The sequence below is a fragment of the Vulpes lagopus genome, chromosome 3 (genome assembly GCF_018345385.1).
Source record: "Vulpes lagopus strain Blue_001 chromosome 3, ASM1834538v1, whole genome shotgun sequence".
In the NCBI taxonomy this organism is placed as follows: domain Eukaryota; kingdom Metazoa; phylum Chordata; class Mammalia; order Carnivora; family Canidae; genus Vulpes; species Vulpes lagopus.
The window spans coordinates 115,766,619-115,774,560 of NC_054826.1; positions in this window are offsets into that span (position 1 = coordinate 115,766,619).

Genomic DNA, 7,942 nt, shown 5'->3' on the forward strand with positions numbered 1-7,942 from the left:
GGGGGAGGCTCCTCTTGCACTCCGACCCTGGGATTGGGCTGGGGCTGCCAATCACAGTTTCTTAGCCAATCCCCTGGTCATGGAGGTGGGCCTATGGGCCTGAGAGCTGTGTGGTTTGGCAAGGAGGACCAAAGCCATGGATGTTTCTGTGTTCTGCAGTTTGCAGGACGAGCAGCAGGGGCTCCTGGGGGCCTCCTTTCTCTCTCAGGAGGCACCTGCTGTCTGCGGGGGAGAAGAGAATCAAACCGGGGCCAGCAGAATTGGAGATAAAGGGGATCATGAGGATCGAGATTGCAGTTCCGAGCCCCCCAGAGCACCCTCATTCTTGTGCTTGTATCTTGTTTTTGTACTTTGTATCTTCTGCAGTTTCATGAAGTGACAGCTTGTCCTTTTTTTTTTTTTTTTAAGATTTTATTTATTTATTCATGATTGACACCAGAAAGAGAGGCAGAGACACAGGCAGAGGGAGAAGCAGGCTCCCTGCAGGGAGCCCCATGTGGGACTCGATCCCAGGACCCTGGGATCATGCCCTGGGCCTAAGGCGGCACTCAACCGCTGAGCTCCCCAGCCGTCCCACCAACAGCTTGTTCTTCTGAATAAATGTCCGTGAGTTGGCTTACTGTGACTTGCAAGTGACAAGTGCAGAGAGGAACGTTAAAAATCTATTTTGAGACTAGCTGCTTGGAAGCAGCTGGCACCTTACACGTTCTGTGCTGGGTGCTGAGTGGTAGCTTTCGACTCTCCACCTGCATGTCCGAACCTAAGGGACCTCCGTGGTCAGTGAGGTCCTTTTCCCCTGGGGCAGGTGTGGGGACGGAGTCCCCATGTGGGCTAAGAGCCCCTGCGATCATACGGCAAATTGGTAGCAGATCCAGGGCTAGAGGGCTGGCTTGGTTCTCAGGCTAGCACTTGCCATCAGAGGCCAGGCAGCTCGGTGGGGCGCACCAGCCACGCAGGAACACCCAGGGGCAGGAGGCTCCAACCACCCTATGGTCTTGGTGGAGATTTTCAGGAGCCCGCCTGTAACTCAGCTTTTGGCGCTCTGGCAGCAAGGCCTCAACCCAACCAGTCAGAAGGCCTAGCTGGTTCCACCAGAGGCATGCCTTTCAAAGGGACCCATCCCTTGCAGTCACCCCAGAATGCGGCTGGAGGCTCGGGGTAGGGCCAGGGGCACTGCTAAAACCAAACTTCATTCCCATTTCAGCTACAGCAGCCTTCCCAACCCCCGTCCCCCAGTTTTAAATTCTCTTTTATATATTGGGGTTTAATGTGCCCTTTTTGTTTTTGTGTTTTTGCTTTGGAAAATGGGTTCTCTTTAAGAGAAATGGAAAAAAAAATCCTGAAAACCATAAATCCGGTGCACTTGAGCCAACCACTGCTATTCTCTGAACAAAAGGTGACATGTGACAAGACAAATCAGCAAGAAAAAAATTCCAACCAACCTTTAATAAAAAAGGCCCAGAAATGTCATCATTGAAGGGGGGGAAATCACTGTTGACTTTACAATAACCCGTGTTTTGCAAGTTTTTATTATCTGTCAGATGTAAAGACAGCATCTTGGATGGATAACCTCGTCATGCCCATATGTTAATTAGGAAATATGGCCTCATTCTCTTGTTCAGTCACTAGACACTGAGGTACCTGTGCCCGGGCTACTGTGTTAGGTGCTCAGAACACCGCAGCGGACGGGACATGTATGAGCCTTCCTCCTTTGGAGAGTTGAGAAGTCTAGCCTTCCCCTGCAATCAAACCTTCTTTTTCGAGAACTTCTCTTTGGACAAACTCAGATGGAAAAAGGGTTTTAGCAAATGAATCTGGAATCCATCCATCTTTCCAAAATCACTTACCGCCTCTGGCTGATTTCTGTTTTTATTTATTTTCGTTCCAGTATAGTTAACATACCCTGGGACATTATTTTCAGGTGTGCAATCTAGTGATTCAACAATTCTACATATGACTCAGTGCTCATCAAGATAAGTGTACTCTTTATCCTCTTCAGCTATTTCATCCTCCCCCTCCCCTCTGGTAACCATCAGTGCGTTCTCTATAGTTGAGAATCTGCTTTTTTCGTTTGTCCCTTTTTCCCTTTGTTTCTGAAATTCCACAAATGAATGTAATCGTGTGGTGTTTGTCTTCCTCTGACTTCACTTAGCATTATACTCTCTAGATCCATCCACGTTGTAAATGGCAAGATTTCATTGTTTCTTGTGACTTAATATTTCCATTGTGTTTATATACCACATCATCTTTATCTTTGCACCTGCTGATGGACACATGGGATCTTTCCAGATCTTGGCTATTGTCAGGAAAGCTATAATAGACATAGGGTGGCATATATCCTTTCAAATTAGTGTTTTTTGTATTCTTTGGGTAAATACCCAGTAGTGTGATTACTGGATCATAGGATTGTTCTATTTTTAATTTTTTGGGGAACCTCCATACTGTTTTCCAAAGAGGCTGCTCCAGTTTGCATTCCCACTCAGAGGGAACCAGGATTCTTTTTTTCTCCACATTCTCGGCCAACATCTGTTGTTCCTTGTGTTTTTGAGTTTAGCCATTCTGACAGGTATAAGGTGACATCTCATTGTGGTTTTGATTTGCATTTCCCTGATGATGAGTGATGTTGAGCAACTTTTTATGCGTTTGCTGGCCATCCACACAGCGTCTTTGGAGAAATGTCTGTTCATGTCTTCTGCCATTTTTAATTGGATTGTTTGTGGGTTTTTTTGGTATTGAGTTTTAGACGTTCTTCATATATATTGGATCCTAACCCTTTATTGGATATGGCATTTGCAAATATGTTCTCCCATAGGCTGTCTCTTAGTTTTGTTGATTGCTTTCTTTGCTATGCAGAAGCTTTTAATTTTGATGTAGTCCAGTAGTTTATTTTTGTTGGCCTTGCCTCAGGAGACATCTAGAAAAATGTTGTTACAGCCCTTGTTTCTCTTCTAGGATTTTCATGGTTTCAGGTCTCATGTTTAGGGTTTTTTGTTTTTGTTTTTGTTTAGGTTCTTAATCCATTTTGAGTTTGCTTCTGGCATAAGAAAGGGGTCCAGTTTCATTCTTTTGCATGTAGCTGTCCACCTTTCCTAATGCCATTTTTTTTTGAAGAGACTGTCTTTTTCCCATTGCATATTCTTGCCTCTGTTGTCAAAGACTAATTGACCATAACATCGTGGGTTTATTTCTGAGCTTTCTACTCTATTCTGCTGACCTATGTGTCTATTTTTGTGCCAGCACCATACCTTTTTGATTATTACAACTTTGTAATATTTCTTGAAATGGGAGATTGTGATGATTCCAGTTTTGCTCTTCATCTTTGAGATTGCCTTGGCTATTTGGGGTCTTTTGTGGTTCCATACAGACTTTAGGATTGTTTGCACTAGATCTGTAAAAAAATTATGATGATATTTCTGTAAAGATTGAATTTTTATTTTTTATTTTTATTTTTTAAAGATTTTATTTATTTATTCATGAGAGAGAATAAATAAAAATAAAAACAGAGAAAGAGAGACAGAGACACAGGCAGAGGGAGAAGCAGGCTCCATGTAGGAAGCCTGACGCGGGACTCAATCCTGGTTCTCCAGGATCACACCCCGGGCTGAAGGTGGCGCAAAACCGCTGAGCCACCCAGGCTGCCCAAAATTGAATTTTTAAATGAGTCGATTGCTTTGGGTAGTGTAGACATTTTAACAATATTTTTCTTCCAACCCACAGGTATGGAATATCTTTCCATGTCTTTATGTCATCTTCAATTTCTTTCATTGGTGTTTTATGGTTTTCAGAATACAGGTCTTTCACCTCTTTGGTTAGGCTTATTCCTATGTATTTTACTATTTTTGTGCAATTGTAGATGAGATTGTTTTCTTAATTTCTCCTGCTGCTTCAGTATTAGTGTATAGAAATGCAGTGGATTTCTGCACATTGATTTTGTATCCCGTGACCTTCCCAGATCCATCTGTCAGCTGTAGTAGTTTTTTGGTGGTCTTCAGTATCTACAGATAGTATCATGTCCACTGCATTTAGTATATGTATGGTATCTATATATAGTATCATGTCATCTGCATTTAGTGGAAATTTTACTTCTTCCTTTCCAATTCAGGTGCCTTTTATTTCTTTTTTGTTGTCTGATTGCTGTGGCTAAGACTTTCAGTACTATGTTGAATAAAAGTGGCAAGAGTGGACATCCTTGTCTTGTTCCTGACTTTAGCAGGTAAAACTCTCAGTTTTTTTCTATTAAGGATGATATTAGCTGCTGGTTTTTCATATGTGGCCCAAACCTACTTTGTTGAGGGTTTTTTTAAAAAAATATTTTATTTACTTATTCATGAAAGACACAGAAAGGCAGAGACACAGGCAGAGGGAGAAGCAGGCTCCCTGCAGGGAGCCCGATGAGGGACTCAATCAGGAAACTCTGGGATCACTCCCTGAGCCGAAGACGGGTGCTCAACTGCTGAGCCACACAGGCGTCCCTATTGAGGGTTTTTATTATGAATGGACATTGTACTTTTTCTGCATCTATTGAGATGATCATATGGTTCTTCTCCTTTCTCTCATGGATGGAATGTATCACTTTGATTGATTTGTGAATACAGAACCACGCTTGCAGCCCAGGAATAAATCCCATTTGATTGTGGTCAATGATTTTTTAAAAAACATGTATTGTTGGATTCAGTTTGCTAGTATTTTCACCGAGGATTTTTGCATCTCTGTTAATCAGAGAAATTACCTGTAGTTCTCATTTTTAGTGCTGACTTTATCTGCTTTTGATATCAAATTAATGCTGCTCTCATAGAATGAATTTGGGTTCATTTTCCTTTGTGTTCTAGTTTTTGGAATAGTTTGAGAAGAATAGGTATTAATTCTTCAAATGTTTGGTAGAATTCACCTGTGAAAGCCATCTGGTCCTGGACTTTTTGCTTGTTGGGAGTTTTTTGATTACTGCTTCAGTCTCCTTGCTGGTAATTGGTCTGTGGGACTTGATCCCGGGTCTCCAGGGTCACACCCTGGGCCGAAGGTGGCGCTAAACTGCTGAGCCACTGGGGCTGTCCTTATTTTCTCCTTTCATTTGTGATTTTGAGTCCTTTCTCTCTGTTTTGTTTTTGTTTTTGATGAGTCTAGTTAGAGCTTTATCAATTACATTGATCTTTTCAAAGAAGCAGCTCCTGGTTTCATTGGCCTGTTCTATTGTTTTTTTAAAATTTCTGTATTTCTGCTCTCATCTTTATTATTTCCTTTCTTCTGCTGGTTTAGGGTTTTCTTTGTTGTTCTCTTTCCAGCTCCTTTAGGTGTAAGGTAAGGTTGTTTATTTGAGATTTTCTTCTTGGGAGCAGCTTGGATTGCTCTAAACTTCCCTCTTAGGACTGCTTTTGCTATACGCCAAACGTTTTGCACCATTGTGTGTTCATTTTCATTTGTCTCCATGTACTTTTGGATCTCTTCTTTTATTTTTACCCATTCATTGTTTAGTAGCATGTTATTGAACCTCCACATATTTGTGGTCTTTCCAGATTCTTTCTCTCTCTCTCTCTCTCTCTCTTTTTTGTGGTTGATTTCTAGTTTCATAGCATTGTGGTCTGAAAATAGGTATGGTGTGACTTTGACTCTTTGAATTTGGTAAGCTTTGTTTTGAGGCCTAATTTGTAATCTATTCTGGAGAATGTTCTGTGTCCACTTGAAAAGAATTTGTATTCTGATGTTTCAGAATGGAGTGTTCTGAATATATCTGTTAAATCCATCTGGTCTAATTTGTCATTCAAAAGCACTGTTTCCTTGTTGATTTTGTTTATTTGCTTGGATGATCTGTCCATCAATATAAGTGGGCTGTTAAAGTCCCCTACTATTATTATATTATTATCAATTAGTTCTTTTATGTTTGTTATTAACTGTTTTATTTATTTGGGTGCTCCTATGCTGTGGGCATAAATATTTACAATTTTTATATCTTTTTGTTGGATTGTCCTCTTCAGAATTATATAGTTTCCTTTGTCTCTTCTTACTGTCTTTGCTTTAATGATTTATTATTATTATTATTATTATTATTATTATTATTATTATTAATGACAGGCACAAAGAGAGAGGCAGAGACACAGGCAGAAGGAGAAGCAGGCTCCATGCAGGGAGCCTGATGTGAGACTCGATCCTGGGTCTCCAGGATCACACCCCTGGCCGAAGGCGGCGCTAAACTGCTAGGCCACCAGGGCTGCTCCTGTCTTTGTTTTAAAGTCTGTTTTGTCCCATATAAATATCGCTACTCTAGCTTTCTTTTGACCTCCATTTGCATGATAAGTGTTTCTATATTCCCTCCCCATCAATCTGCAGGTGTCTATGGTCTGAAAGGAATCTCTTGTGGGCAGCATACAGATGGGTCTTGTTTTTTTAATCTACTGTGTCACTCTAGATCTTTTGATTGGAGTGTTCAGTCTATTTACATTCAAAGCAATTATCAAGGCAATATGTATTTATTGCCATTTTGTTACTTGTTTTAGGGTTGTTGTAGTTTTTCTCTGATCTTTTCTTCTTGTACATTCTCTCATGGTTTGCTGGTTTTCTTTAGTGATATACTTGGATCCCTTTGTCTTTATTATTTGTATCTATATTAATGGTTTTTGATTTGTGGTTACCATTAGGTTTCTATATACCACCTTCTGCATTTAGCAGTCTATGTTAAGTTGCTGGTCACTTAAGTTTGAACCAGTTCTTTACTCCTCTTCTCCACCATGTTTAAAGTAAATGGTGTCATATTTTACATCCTTTTATTTTGTGAATTCCTGGACTGATTTTTTAGAGACAAACTTGTTCTTACTGCTTTTGTGTGTTCTACTTTTCATACTTTGACTTATAGCCTTTTCTTTCCATTCAAAGCATCTCTTTTAATACTTCTTGCAGGGCTGGGGTGACTGCATGGCTCAGGGGTTAAGTGTCTGACTCTTGATTTCAGCTCAGGTCATGATCTCAGGGTCATAAGATTGAGCCCCATGTCAGGCTCTGTGTTCAGTGGGGAGTCTGCTTGAGGTTCTCTCTCTCCCTGTCCCTCTCAAATAAATAATTAAATCTTAAAAAAAAAACACCCCACATTACTTCCAGGGCTGGTTTAGTGATCATGAACTCCTTCAAGTTTTGTTTGTCTGAGAAACTTTCTCTCTCTCCTTTGATTCTGAATGATAGTCTTGCTGGATAGAGTATTCTTGGCTGTAGATTTTTCCCTTTTAGCACTTTTATAGATCATGTCACTGTTTTCTGGCCTGCAAAGTTTATGCTGAAAAATCCACTGATAGCCTTATGGAATTTCCTTTGTATGTAACTTTTCTCTTGCTCCTTTTAAAATGTTTATCAGTATTTTTTCCCCCATTTTAATAAGTATGTTTCTTGTGTGGACTTCCTTTGGTTGATTTGGTGGAGCAGAGAGTGCTTTTCTGTGTCTCCTAGACCTGAATCTATTTCTTGCCTCAGATTCAGGAAGTTTTCAGCTATTATTTCTTCAAATAAATGCTCTACCCCTTTCCTCTCTGTGATCCCTATAATGTGAATGTTGTTATGCTTGAGGGAGTCACTTAATTTCCTAAGTCTATCCTTACTTTGTATAATTCTTTTTTCCTCTCATTTGTTCAGCTTAACTCTTCTAGTTCATTAATTCATTCCTTTGTTTCTCCTAGCGTGCTATTATCCATCTAGTGTATTTTAAATTTCATTTATTGAGTTCTTCATCTCTGATTGATTCCTTTTTATGTTTTCTGTCTCTTTGTTAAGGCCACTGATGTCCTCCACTCTTTTCTCAAGTCCAGTGAGTATCTTTCTGATCATTACTTTAAACTCCCTATCAGGCATGTTACTTAGATCCATTTTACTTAGGTCTCCTGCTGTGGTTTTGTCCTGTTCTTTCATTTGTGACATAGTCCTCTTTCTCCTCACTTTGTCTAACTCTCTGTGTTGGTTGCTGTAT